Here is a 14,395-nt window from a genome sequence, read left to right as displayed (position 1 = left end):
ATGGCGCCAAATCCTGCAGTAGGTGGAAGATGTAACCAACCAGTTCCCTGGACATGCGCAGTCTTCAGTGACACTGGTTCTCGATCATCTGCAGGAATGATAAATGCTATCTATAGACCCTGGGTCTAGCTAGGCACCGGCCAGCGACAGCTCACAGTGGATCTTCAGCGGCGTGTACAGAAGCCCTAGCTGCTCCTTCTTCCTGAGGGTGCTACTCTTCCATCTGCACAGCCAGTTTCCTCCATCGGTCTCTTCACCTTCATCTCTGCTTTCTGTAAGCAATGAGGCACACAGCTAGGTCACCATGCTGCATGCTCCTGATGTACTCCTCCTACAGGAGGAGGGGGGTTAGCCTGGGTGTACTAAGAACCTTTCTTCATTAAGTCTGAAGGCCTCTTGACACATCCCAGAGAGTGCTGGCTACCAGTTGGATAGACAGGGTTTAGTGCACCTCATAGTTTCTCAAAACCCCACCCACCTTCGCCCCATTCCACCTGACCAGTTGGCAGCAGCTTTGCCCATTGGACTGCATGCTGTGCGCTCAGCTCAGGCGCAGGCATTCTCCTAACCCGCACTGCAAGTTTGTGCTGTTAGATTGAACCATGGGGGAAACTGGTCCAAACCAGGATGATGACATTGTACCATCACCAGTGATTGCTCCATGGCCAGCTTCCGCAAGGAGATTGTACAACATGACCAGTTGTCCAATTGTTCTGCAGTCTACTAAAATGCTCATTAGTTTGCAGTCTTTGCCTGAGGGGTAAAAAGCTCTGGAGCATTTGGTGACAATTGCAGGCCTCTGCGTTTTTTGAGTGAGCAGATAAGCTAAAGGCCCGACTCCACGCATGTCAATGTGACTGCATCTGAACTGTCTCAGCTGCAGAGGAACGATTGCTTTATACAAGGTTTACCTAATGCAGGCCACTGCCCTCTCCACCATTCGCTTGTGCGCTACCATCAACTCCAGTGTAGCCCTTGCTCCGAGACTGCGCTATCAGCTAGCTGGGAAAATGGGATTTGCCTATGCCCATCCATGCAGGTGTGGCATCTCAATTTTGAGGTCCAACAGGTGACCCTCATGAGCACTGCGCAACGTTACTGTGTACTCATTTCCGAGTTCCCCCGAAGTTCAGCTTGCAGGTGCACGGCCTTCTAAATGCAGTTGTGAAACACGTCGGCATGCAATCTCACCGACGTGTTCGGACGATCCAGCATTGGGGGAATGATTCCGGCCAGCAGGCCTTATCATGATATGTAGACATATTAAAAAGTTCCCAACGTGCTACTGTGGGGAATGCGGCTCGCCATTGACAGGCTGAGCAGATGATTGCAAACTGGTTTCACAACGTCGTGAAACCAATTTTTGGCCTTCCTGCCATATTGTCACTCATGCCCACCATAACGCCCAACAACCACGGAAAATTTCTCCCAAAGCTAGGTGGCATTGTGAGTTTTGCTCGTTTAAATTGATGTGTTAAACTGTGGCAAATGAGCTCATCCACTTTGGACCTAAAAATGACAGATCAGCATACTTCGAAAATGATAAAAAGCTAGAAACAGTGGAGGTCAAAGAGACTTGGAGGTGCAAACTAATAGCTCACTCAAATGTTGTGGAAAAGTAAAAAAAAATCAAAAATGCTAATGGAATGCTGGTCTTTATATCTGGAGGACTAGGATACAAGGGGTAGAAGTAACATTTCCGCAATATAACGCCCTTATTAGATCACATCTTAACCTTCTGTTCTGGGTACAAAGCCTTAGGAAAGACCTATCAGCCATGAATCAAGCAGCGCAGATTTGCCAAAGTGATACCTGGAATCCAAGGGTTAAATTGCAAGGACCTATTACATTTACTAGGGTTGCATTTCCTAGGATTTAGAAGGTTAAGAGGTGATTTTGAAGTTTAAGATATCAATAGGAACTGATAGGGTAGAGAGAGTAAAACTATTTGCACTGGTTGGTGAGTCAAGGACTGGAGGACAGAGACAAAAGATTAGAACTATGCCATTTAGGAGTGAAGTTAGTAAATATTGTAAAGGAAAAAAATAGTCAATGTTTGGACTTCTCCTGCACAAATGACAGTTAATGCAATCAGTTGTTAATTTTGTTAATCAAAGGTATTAAGTGAGATGGGCAAAGGGCTTGAATTTCACATTTGGCGTGTGCACCAAGTCAGAAGTGAATGTATAATCCGCTCCCGGGCAAGACTGCATTTCCAATGTGATTCCACGTTGGATGGCCAATGAAGAGTCGCCCAGTGTGAAGTGCGTCTGCTCAATGGTCAAAAGCGCTGGGTGTGGGAGGGAGCCTGTCAGGCGCCGGATTCAATGGCGACCTGGTGGGCAATTTAAAAGCAGCAGAGGCAGCTCCCTGAAGACTGCCAGGGGACACTTTACAGCTTTGGAGCTGTTTGACAAAACATTTTTTTGAGCTGCAATGACATCTGCACCTGCTGGGCATGCCAGGCTGGAGGGCAAGACCTATGGACACTCAGTCTCCCCGCCCCCCCAACCCCCTGTTTTGGATGAGTGCCTGGGAATCCTCATAGGACAGGCAGGACATCCTCATCCCCAAGGATGGCAAGAGGATGCCACCACACCTGACCAAGAAAGTATTGGCAGAGGTGGCAGCTTAGGTCAGCGGCCATGATGTTGTGCGGCACAGTGCAGTGCCACAAAAGGTTCAACAATCTACTGCGCTCAGCAAGGGTGAGCACCGAGTTGGCATGGATCTGTGTGGTGATGTGTTAATGGCTGGCCAACCCCCATGATGCTCAGGGGTGTAAGAGTCTTGAGTGCCAACTGTCAGCGATACTGGTGCCAGCCAAGGCGGTGAGCTCTGGCGGCTTGGCCTGAATGCTTTGCAGGTTGATGGTCACGACTCTGATGTGCCCTGCAAGGTGTTCTTCATGTGGGGTTGGCCAGGCTGCAATAATACTGCAGGTAGAGAGTGGAATAATCAATGGTCCTTTCTGACCTTTCAGAAGAGAAGCCATAACAACATCAAGAGGTCAAGAGGTGGAGACCCCTCAATCCTGCTCACGTTGATGAGGTATGAGATGGATGCCTTAGAGACAGAGTGCTGGCGCCCAGCTCGGTCCACCGGTCATGGAGAGGCAGGGGTCTCTGATGAAGGTAAGAGTGTAGTACACAAATGTGAGTTTTAGAGTGTGTAAACATTCTTGTATTGTCTCATCTGTAATGGAAACCTCAAACCTGGAGAACCAATTGTTCATTAAAAGATGACAGCACCATGATGCAGATCTCCATTGTCTCACCAGCCCACCTAACATCCACAGTGATGTTGTGATGACTAATACTAATGACATGTCATTTTTATCCTCTAGAAACACCATCCAACAAATGAGTGCAGGACCCCGATGAACCACCCTTGACACCAGAGGACCAGTGCCTGTCAGATACACCTGCATCGCACCCTCTCTCTGCGCCAGGCACCAGAGCAGATACCAGCACCTCGGTGGCTTGTCGGCTACAATGTCGGTGCACAGCAGTGAGGGCATGGCACATGCACGTGAGGAGCAAGTGGAAGCCAGTGTCCAGGGCACCGCAGTCGGAGGATTGGTGGAGACCAGGGCCATGCTGAGTCCGAGGCAGATGACAAGCCTCTGGAGTCGTCCATTAGGTGGCAGATGCTGGATGTCCAGTGGGATGACTGGGACAATCTGGCGGAGATTCCTGAGGGTTTACATGCCATGGTCTCTGTCATGGAGGAGTCCATGCAGAGCATGAGCACTGCATTGACCCTCAGCACCAAGCACGCTGCCTCCTCCATTGAGAGATTGGCGACTCTAATGAAGAGACAGCTCCAGGAACAGAATGAGGGGTTTCTGGGGTTGCACTTGGACCTGCAATGACGCCAGGAGGCCATCGCTGCTGTGAGAGATAGGTGAGTCACCTATTATCTCTGCTAGGTGCCCAATCATCAATGGTGAGCAGGAGATTCCAGATCGACTGCCCCTTGGCACATGAGCTACTTGCCATCTCTACGGGTTCTTCTCAGGGGGCTGTGGATGATGGCAGCAGCCTCTCTGACCCCTTCCAGTGACTGTGCCACCCAAGGAGGCTGCAGTGACTGAGGAGTGCCCAACCGTAGCACTGGACGCTCCCTCCCAGGCGGGGCCTGCACAGGTTCCACTGGCCAGAGGACAACTGCCAAGGTCATCAAGGCCAACAGAGTCAGCAGGCTGCCTCCAATGTCACTGCCAGCGAAGGGTGGGGTCACCAAGACACAGCACTCACAAACCTAAGTTTAAGGCACCGTGAGCAGAAGAGGGACTTTTCACAGGTGATCGTCTATTCTGCCATATTTTGTTAATTTGTTTACTGCTGTGGCCATTAACGTCTTATATTGTTATGTTCATTTCCTGTGAGTTATACACTAAATAAATTACATAATGCATTATATAAATTTTACTTTTGTGTTCATGGCCTGAGTATGCTTCACTTGTTTTGTAGGTGCAGGGCGTGCCAGTATCTTATGATGGACGTAAATGGCTCTAAACTTTATTGAACAGATACTGAATGGACTTTGGAATGGATCATTTCAGACATTCAGTAAGGAGGCAGCACCCCTGGCATGAGGTGGCAGCAGTGCGTTGGCAGCCTAGCTGAAAGAGTGTTGAATCAACGCCTCCCTGGTGTCCCTGCCTTCCTGAAGGCTCCAGTGGTCTGCCTCCACGTCCTGTTCTTCCCCAGGCTCCTCTTCTGATCCACTACTGGAGTCATTATCTGGAGCCCGTGGAGCTGCCTCAAGATCTTCTTCCTTCAGTGGGTCCCCCCTTGCCAGAACCAGATTGCGGAGAGCGCAGCATGCAACCACTATCAGAGACACATGCTCTAAAGGGTATTGTAGTGTATCCACTGAACAATCCAGGCATCTGAATCTCATCTTCAGCAGACCAATGGTCCTTCCATCACCGCACTTGTGATGGTATGACTCCTATTATAACTCCGCTCTGGTTTTGACCTTGGGTGCCGGAGTGGCATCAAAAGCCGCTTTTTCATGGTTAGCCCTTGTCACGCAGCAGCCATCAATCCAGTCGAGCTGAATCCATGAACAGCCTTGGCACCTGTGAGTGTCGGAGGATGTATGAGACATGGGAGCTCCCTGGGTACCTTGCACAAACTTGCAGAATCTACATCTTGAGGTCACACACTATCTACACGTTCATGGAGTGGAAGCCCTTCCTGCTGACGAAGGCACCCGGCTGACCCGCTGGTGCCTTGATGGCCACAGTGTGCAGTCGATGGCACCATGGGTGCGTGGGAACCCAGCAATCGCAGCAAAGCCTCTAGCTCGCTCAATCTTGCTGGCCTCGTCCATCCAGAAATTAATAAATGTTATAACGCGCCTGAACAGGGCATCAGTCACCAGCTTGATGCAGCTGACTGGGAGACTTCACACAGATCCCCCTCTGACCCCTAGAAAGAGCCGGAGGCATAAAAACTGAGGGCCACAGTGACCTTCAGAACCACCAGCATGGGGTGGTCACCCACACAGTTGGAGGTGACCTCAGGCCCAATCATCTGACAAATAGAGGTCACAGTCTCCCTGGAGAGATGGAGCCTCCTTCAGCACTGCACCCCGGACATGTTGAGGCAGCTGCATTGCTGCCTGTAAACCCTGACAGTAGGATAGTGGCATCTACTGCTGCCCCTTATGCCTTGGACTCCATGCTGGATCTGCGCACCCTGCGCCTGCCCATCTCCCTCAGGTCATTCCCTTGGATGCTGCCTATGAACACCTGGCTCCTCTCCCTTCTGCCCCTCTCTCCCTCCTCAGAGGAGATACCACCAGTGGAGTAAACAATCCCCATTACCAGGGTAACAGAAGGCAGTCTGGTTACTGGAAGGGTCCACATGGTATAAATTCTCCAGGGGCCCTGGAGACACCAATGGATCTTGAAATGAATGCTAGCAATGCAAAGACTGAAGCTCAAAACAGATAAAGCTGTCAAGTTTCACTAAACAACCAGCAGCAAACTAACTCCTAAACTCCTCACCAATCACAATGGCAATGCTACAGACCCTTTCTATCCAGCCCTTGGATGAGGTTTCGTTAAAAACGGGCTGCCCACCTCCCTGTTTTGCCCATGCGAAGACCGCGAATTCGCACAGACAACATAAAATCGTGGACAATAGGGCTTTTAATGACCTTAATTGACCCTTTAATTGTCAGCGGGTGCAGCTCCAACTCGTGCGCGCACCCGCCAACCTCAATATTGCTCATGTGTGTGATGACGTCGGAACACATGCCCAACATCATTTCACGAAATTTCATGGGCCAGACCCGTGCCTGCCCAATCAACGTAAAATTCTAGCCATGGAGTTAGGCCTCAGATCAGCCATGATCTCAATGAATGATGGAGCAGACTCGAGTGGGTAAATAGCTTACTCTTCTTCCTGTGTTCCGAAGCAAAGCATTCTATGCTCCAACAATTTTCTCAAAGTAATTTATCCTTACTTTTCTCCTCACTCTTTTAGTGACAATTTACATTGATAAGCCCCTTGACACTGACTCCTCCAACCACAGGAAATTGTACCTCCCTATTCATCTTCAGGTAATTTTGGTGGTGGAGCAAATGAGGTAATAACAGATTGCTTGCCAAATTCCACCATCTGACTTTTCTTTCCAGTGACTTCATGTTGAATTTTTACTACAGAACTCTGATGACAGGTTATTGACCTGAGGTATTGGGCTTGATTTTCTGCCGGGTGTCAAGAGTCTGAAATTGGGTCCTGAGTCCAGCTAATTCATCAGCGGCCCACAGGCATAACCTACTGGGGTGACCTCCTAACTGGGCACCTCCACATTCGCCTTCCTATTAAGGATGGCGGGTAGATTCCCAAGACTGAAGGCACAATCAGCCGGCAGGCCCACCTCAACACGAAGGGACCCTCGGTTGCCTGCATTGACGTCCTCAAATAAAGAGGCCAAAGTCAGTTAGGCCATTGGTGTGAAAGGGAAGCCCCTCCACTGACTAATTTTCAATGTGGTTTTAGCCTTCTGTCCCCACAGCCCTGTCATTGGGCCATGGAGTCTCCAGCTCTGATGTCCACCCATTCTGCCACAGGGAGGCCACCTCGATTAAGCCGGCAGCCTCCATTCATGGCACGGGGCTGCTCTGGTTTAGGAGAAATAACCATTGTAAAATGGCACCTAAGTGGAGCTTTAATTGCCCTAATTGGCTGTCTGTCTCCATGGAGCAGGCAGCCAATCCAGTTCCTGGTTTGGATCTGGGAAAGTACAACAGAGCCGGGAATGCACTATATCCACAGGGCCGGAAAAATTCAGCCCAGGAACACTGTCTCTCTCTCCCCAGAATGACTGCCAAATCTGCTGCATATTTCCAGCGTTTTCTGTTTTTATTTCAGATCGCCAGCATAACACGGTATTTTGTTTTTTGTATTCCTGTTTTAAATATGCAGATTAGAAATAAGGATGTTATCAGGACCTGATCTGCAATTCTGATCAGAGGCCCGAGTGAAGGGAGGGTCAGCGTCAGACCCCCATCAGGCAAAAGCTGTCTGCAGTCAGATTCTGGACCAGCAGAAGCACAAAAGGTAGATTTTAAATTTATTTTTGATGTTCCTATGTGGGCTACACAGGCAAGAAGGCTCCTCTGGGCCTCAATGAAACCTTCAGCCTACCTTGTGTTAGACACCTCTCACTGGTGGGCAGACTCCCCTAACACACCATTGATCACAGTAAGTGTGTCCCCTTCCCTGATTGTGGCCATTGCCCTCCAAAATGGCATAGTGAGTCACTGAGTTATCAAACGTTCACTGTAGAAGTTTAAAGAAGAAGGCAACCATCTCATTCTGAGGGCTACAAAGGATGGACAAAAATAATGGCTTTGTCAGCAATGCCAATACCCTAAGAATGAATAAAAAAAGATTTTGATGGGTCCTGTTTTGCAGGCTTAATTTTAGAGATTATAGGCCAAAACTTCCTGTTTCCGTATCATTTGAGCCCGGGTGTACAACCAAAGAGGCATGTCGGGACTCTGTGGAAGTCCTGACACACAGAATTTCTTAAAAAGTTTAAACACCTGATGGACAATTACCCTGTCCCCCAGGAACCTCTGCAAATGTCTCCAACTCTGAGTTGAATTACATAACCCCCATCCTGACCAGACTACCCACCTGACCAGACCTGACTAGGGTCCTCCCGACCCAATTACCCCTCCCAACAACCTGACTACCCTCCTGACCCAACCAACCCTCCAATTCAACCTGACTAACCCCCAAAACCAACTACTGACCTACCTACTTATCCACCTACCCACCTCGCCCACTTAAAGCCCACCTACCCACTTACTCACCTCATCGACACACAAACCCACTTCCCCACCTCACCCATTCACTCACTCACGAATATACATATGAACATAAGAATTGGAGCAGGAATAAGCTATTCAGCCTCTCAAACCTGCTCCACCACCCAATGAGATCATGGCCAATCTGATTGCCGCATTTGCTTTCCTTTCTACCCCCTTTGTCCTATGAATCTCTTGTCAGTCAAGAATCTATTCAACTTGGCCTTAAAAATATTCAATGACCCTGACTCCACTGCTCTATTGGGAAAAGAGAATTCCACAGACTAACTACCCTCAGAGAAAAAAATTCTCCTCATCTCCATCTTAATGGGAGACCTCTTATTTTGAAACTGTGTCCCTTGGTTCTAGATTCCTTCACGAGAGGAAACATTCTGTCAGAATCTACCCTGTCAAGTCCCCTCAGGATTTATCCATTTTAATAAGATCACTTGTCATTCTTCTAAACTTCAATGGATACAGGCCCAAACTGTCTAACCTTTCCTCAAAAAACAATCCCTTCATTCCAGGAGTCAATGGAGTGAACCTTCTCTACACAGCTTCCAATGCAATTATATCTTTCCTTAAGTAAGGAGATCAAAGCTATACACAGTACTCTAGATGTGGTCCCAATGCCCTGTACAACTTAGCAAAAAATCCCTACTTTTATATTCCATTCCCCTTAGAATAAAAAACAACATTCCATTTGCCTTCTTAATCACTTGCTGTACATGCATACAAACTTTTTATGATTCATGTACCAGAACACCCAGAACCCTCGATACATCAGAGTTCTGCAATCTCTTTCCATTTAAATATTATGCTGCTTTCCTATTCTTCCTGCCAAAGTGGACAAGTTTACATTTTCCCACATTATACTATGTCTGACATACTTTTTTCCCCACACTTAACCTATCTATATCCCTTTGCAGGCTCCTTGGCTGAAATTTTCCTCCATGGGCAAGACTGAAAATTTGATGACCCAGCACAACATCCATTGACATTCAGCAGGAATTTCAAATCCCAACCCTTATGTCTTCTTCACAACTTACTCTCCTACTTATCTTTGTGTCTTCAGAAAATTTAGCAACCAGACGTTCAGTCCTTTCATTCAAGTCTTTGATATAGATTGCAAATAGTTGCCCCAGCACTCCTCCACTCATTACACCTTGCCAACCTGAAAATGGCCCATTTAACCCTACTCTCTATTTTCTGTTAGCGAACCAATTCTCTCTCCATGCTAATATGATACTTTATACAACACAAGCTCTCATTTTGTGGAGTAACCTTTGACGTGGTACCTTGTCAAATGCCTTCTAGAAATCTAAGTACACCACATCTACAGGTTCCCCTTTATCCATGTTGCTTGATACTTCCTCAAAGAACCCTAATTAATTTGTCAAACATGATTTCCCTTTCACAAAACTATGTTGAATCTGTTGATTGCATTATGAGTTTCTAAGTGCCCCGCTATAATTTCGTTAATAATAAGTTCCTGCATTTTCCCTATACAGATGTCAAGCTGACTGGCCTATAGTTTCCTGCTTTCTGTCTTCCTCCTTTCTTGAATAAAGGTTCACTATTTTCCAATCTAATGGGGCCTTTACAGAATCTAGGGAATTTTGGAAAATTAAAAAGAATGTATCTAATTTCTCAGCAGCCATTTCTTTCAACACCATAGGATGAAGTCCATCAGGACCTGGGGACTTGTCAGCCTTTAGTTCTAATAATTTTCTCAATAACCTTTGCTGGTGATTGTAATTGTTTTAAGTTTCTCTGGCCCTTTCACCTTTTGATTTATTGTTATTTCACCCATTCACTCACTCATCCACTCACCCATTCATTCACTCACCCATTCATGACATTCAAAGGCTGAACCTTTAAACTTACCATATGGCAAATAGTGCTGTAAAAAGTGGGGGCATGTCCTGTCTTTCCTTGCTTATACTCTGCTCCAGAGTTCCCCAAGGGACACTGCGTGGTGCATTTCTGTGAAAGTCAGGATCAGAAGATCCTGGAAGAAATGCGCAGCAGCATCAAATCAGGGGAATTAACCAGCAGCGGCGATAAGCTTGTCATTGACACTGTGCAAAATCCAGGCATACACATTTTTAAAATAAATCTTTTGTTCCTTGCTCAGTTGCTCCACAAAATGTAGCCTAAGTTGACAGTCTTATTCAATTCTTTTTTACTTCATCCAGGTTAATTCACTTAGATTAGGTTTTATCCAAATCCCAGGAAAAGAGATAATCTGGAACCAGGCATAACTTCTAAAAGCGACCATCAAAAATTGACTTTGATGATCTCTTCATTTTTCCACAGGAATTGATCTCAGATTAAAACATTTATTCTTCAGTCTCTAGTGTCATAAAATTGAATTTACAAACAGGTCCACTGTAGTCAGTGGATCCTGCTTATGATGTACTCCAATAATCCAATTCTTCTGATGGAAAAATAGCAATTTGACCCAAAAATCAGTAACTATTGTGCAATTAGGAGACTCTTAAAGTCTCTTTGCAGCAATTAAATTTTGATTGAATTTTTATTTTTCCATATATTGAAGGCTTGTCCAAGTTTTCTTCATGTAGCACAACTGGCATCTCTGACATGGGGGAGAATTTTCTCCCCTTCAGGAGGGGTTGGGCGGGAGCGGGCACGGACGGGCGCCCACTTTACGTGGCTGGGACAAATAAGGCCCGCCCCCCTGAGTGCTCCCTGTGCGGGTGGGGGGATTGCCTGACTCGGGGCCTGCGCTCTTTCACACATGTGCATGAAAGAGCGCAGAAATCTCCCTGAGGCACAGAGTTGCCTCAGGGAGATTAGTTTAAGTTTTTTTAAATTTTAATAAAGGAGAAAAAAATATTTTAGGACATATCCCCTCATGTGAAACTGTCACATGAGCTGAGAGATGTCTATTAATTTTATTTAAAAATTTTTCAAACCTTTAAAACCCTTCATGATACCTCATCCCGCCCGTGGATGAGGTTCCATGAAAAATGCGAAGGCCGCCTGGGCTCTTTGCCTGCCCACCAACCTTAAATGTTGGACCGGCAGTCCAGTTTGTTGTTTTAATTAATATTTAACTGGCCTTAATAGGCCTTTGACAGTCTGGTGGGCGCGCAGCCGACTCAAGTGTGCGCCTGCCGAACTGAAAATCTGAATGACACGCAGTGACGCTGGGCCGGCACTCCCGACATCACCGTGCATCATTTTACGCCTGAGCGAGCGGGCCCCGTCCCTGCTCGCCGAGCCGAAGATTCTGCCCATGATCTCAGAAGCAGCACGTAAAATATAAAATATTCAAAGAGAAAGATAATTGCTGGAAAGAGGGTTTGAACGGTCTCCCCATTATTCTCCAATCACTGATTTGTGCTTGAAACTATTTTTTGTGCGTCAACAGCCATCATTGGTTTGCTCCATTGCTGATAGGCAAATCTAATAATCCAATGGCTCCCATGGCACATTTTGAAAAGTTTACAAAGGTTTTCCATGTCACAAAGTTATTTTTCTGCTTTCCCTTGCCCTGTACTTGCTTTTACACTGTTAAATGTCTAAATTCTCTCGGGGCAGGATTTTCAGGTTGTCGGGCAGGCACAGCGGGCAGACCTGGGAGCAGCTGGGAAACGGTCCACAGCCTGCGAACAGCCGCTGACTGCAATTTCACACTGGCTGGCCAATTACCAACCAGCCAGCATGAAGAAAAGTGGCGGAAAGGCTGCCGAGGTTGGGGGAGGTGGGGGGGGAGGGTTGGCGGGAGGAGTGCAAGCGCAAAATTCGGGGGAGCGCTCACTTAAAGTTCCCTGAAGGCAGAGAGCTGCCTCAGGGAGATGAAAATTTTTTAAATCAAATATAAAGATTTTTAAAACCTGAAAAAAATGTCCCGACATCATCGAGTGTCTTTTAGATTTTCAGTTCAGCGGGTGCGCAGCTGAGACGGCTGGCGCACCCGCTGAACCGTCAAAGACCTATTAAGGCCACTTAACATACAATTAAAATAATTAATGGAGCTGCCCATCCAACCTTAAGGTTGGTGGGCAGGTGAAGAGCCCAGGCGGACTTCACATTTTTCATAGAAACTCATCCACGGACAGGATGAGGTTTCAGAAATGATTTTAAATTTTCTCAAAAAATTTTATTGAAATTAATGCACATGTTCCAGCACTTAATCTCCCTGAGGCACAGAGCTGGCTCTTTGTACGCATGGGCAAAAGAGTGCGCTCCTGACTCAGGGAACGCCTACCCCACCCTTCCGCTCGCACAGGGAGTGCTCGTCGTTTCCAGGTGCGCGTCACGCTGGGTAGCCCTTAATTGGCTTGCCCACATAAAATGGCGGCATAGACCCGATTGGGGTGGGGAGGTGGGGGGGTGTAGAATTCTACCCATAATAACATGAGCAGAGTAAAAATTCTACCCAAAAATTTATATTTATTTATCATTTAATTGTGGAAAACTCATCCCACCCATGGATGAGGTTTGCCAAAAAATCAAAAGGCCACCTGGCCGATTCACCCGCCCACCTAACGTAAGGTTGGACGGGCAGCAAAAAATAGGTTTAAGTTAATTGATTAAGGGTCTTAATAAGCTTCCTAATTGTCAGCGGGCCTCTGCCAACTCTCACATGCACCCACTGACCAAAATATCCCACGAGTGCACAATGATGTCGGGATACTCGCCCAGCGTCATTGCGCACTATTTTTTGCCTAATTGCATCAGGTACGCATCCACACATGGGATGTAAATCCTGTCCCGAGTTCCAATGAAAATTCATCAATCTGAAACATTGGAGTAAATATTAGCAGCTTATGGGTTTGGGAGCAGGTGAGGGTTAAAAGCACAGTAATTGACAGCATGCCCAGAAGTTGTCTGCATTTGTCTACTTCCGCATTTCACTGCAGAGTTAGGTTACATGCAAGCAATCCTTCAGGGCGTTCAATGGCCAGAATCTTCGGGTCGGTGTGTGGGAGTGGGCCCCACTCGCTGACACATAAAATGACGCGCGATGACATCAGGCGTGCTACCCGACAGCACCGCAAGTCATTCCGATTTTCAGTTCAGCAAAATCGGCTGTGCGCCTGCCAAATTGTCAAAAGCCTATTAAGGCCATTTAAATGCCAATTGAAATATTTATCAGAGCTGCCCATCCAACCTTAAGGTTGAAGGACAGGCAAAGAGCCCAGACAGCCTTCGCATTTATCATGAAACCTCATCCACAGGCGGGATGAGGTTTCATGAAGTGTTTATAAATTGAATGAAAGTTTTACTACAGTTCATTGACATGTCCCAGCTCATGCGACGCTGTCACATGAGGGGACATAGCTTAAAATTATTATTTTTTCTTTATGGATAGGGTTCTGGGGAGGGTTTAAACTAACTTGGCAGGGGGGTGGGATCTCCTGAGAGGAGATTCAGCAGGGGGAGATACACAGCCAAAATTAGAAGAGAGAGCAAGTGAGTCTGGAAGGCATAGAAATTATGGGCCAGTTAAGGCACAAGGGAGCTTGGCAAGATTGGATGGTATTTATTTTAATGCAAGGAGTCTGACGAATAAGGCAGATGAGCTGAGGGCACAAATTAACACATGGAAGTATGATGTCATTGCTGTCACAGAGACATGGGTTGAGAGAGGGGCGGGATTGGCAGCTCAATATTCCAGGATATCGGGTCTTCAGGCGAGACAGGGAAGGAGGTAAAAGAGGAGGGGGTATCGCAATATTGATCAAAGAATCAATTACAGCAGTAAGGAGGGATGACATCTTAGAAGGCTGCTCAAATGAAGCCATATGGATAGAACTTAAAAACAGAAAAGGAGCAATCACATTGCTTGGAGTGTACTATAGGCCCCCAAACAGTCAGAGAGAAATAGAAAAGCAGATTTGTAGGCAAATTTCAGAGAAATGTAAAAATAATAGGGTAGTAATATTGCAGGATTTCAACTTCCCCAACATTAACTGGGTTAGTCATAGTGTGATAAGTTTAGAGGGAGCAGAATTCATAAAATGCATCCAGGAGAGATTTTTAAGCCAGTACTTAGAAGGCCCTACAAGAGAGAGGGCGGTCCTG

This window comes from Carcharodon carcharias, chromosome 4 (assembly GCF_017639515.1).
Source record: "Carcharodon carcharias isolate sCarCar2 chromosome 4, sCarCar2.pri, whole genome shotgun sequence".
In the NCBI taxonomy this organism is placed as follows: Eukaryota; Metazoa; Chordata; class Chondrichthyes; order Lamniformes; family Lamnidae; genus Carcharodon; species Carcharodon carcharias.
The sequence above is the reverse complement of the archived record's forward strand: the minus strand, read 5'-3'. Positions refer to the sequence as shown.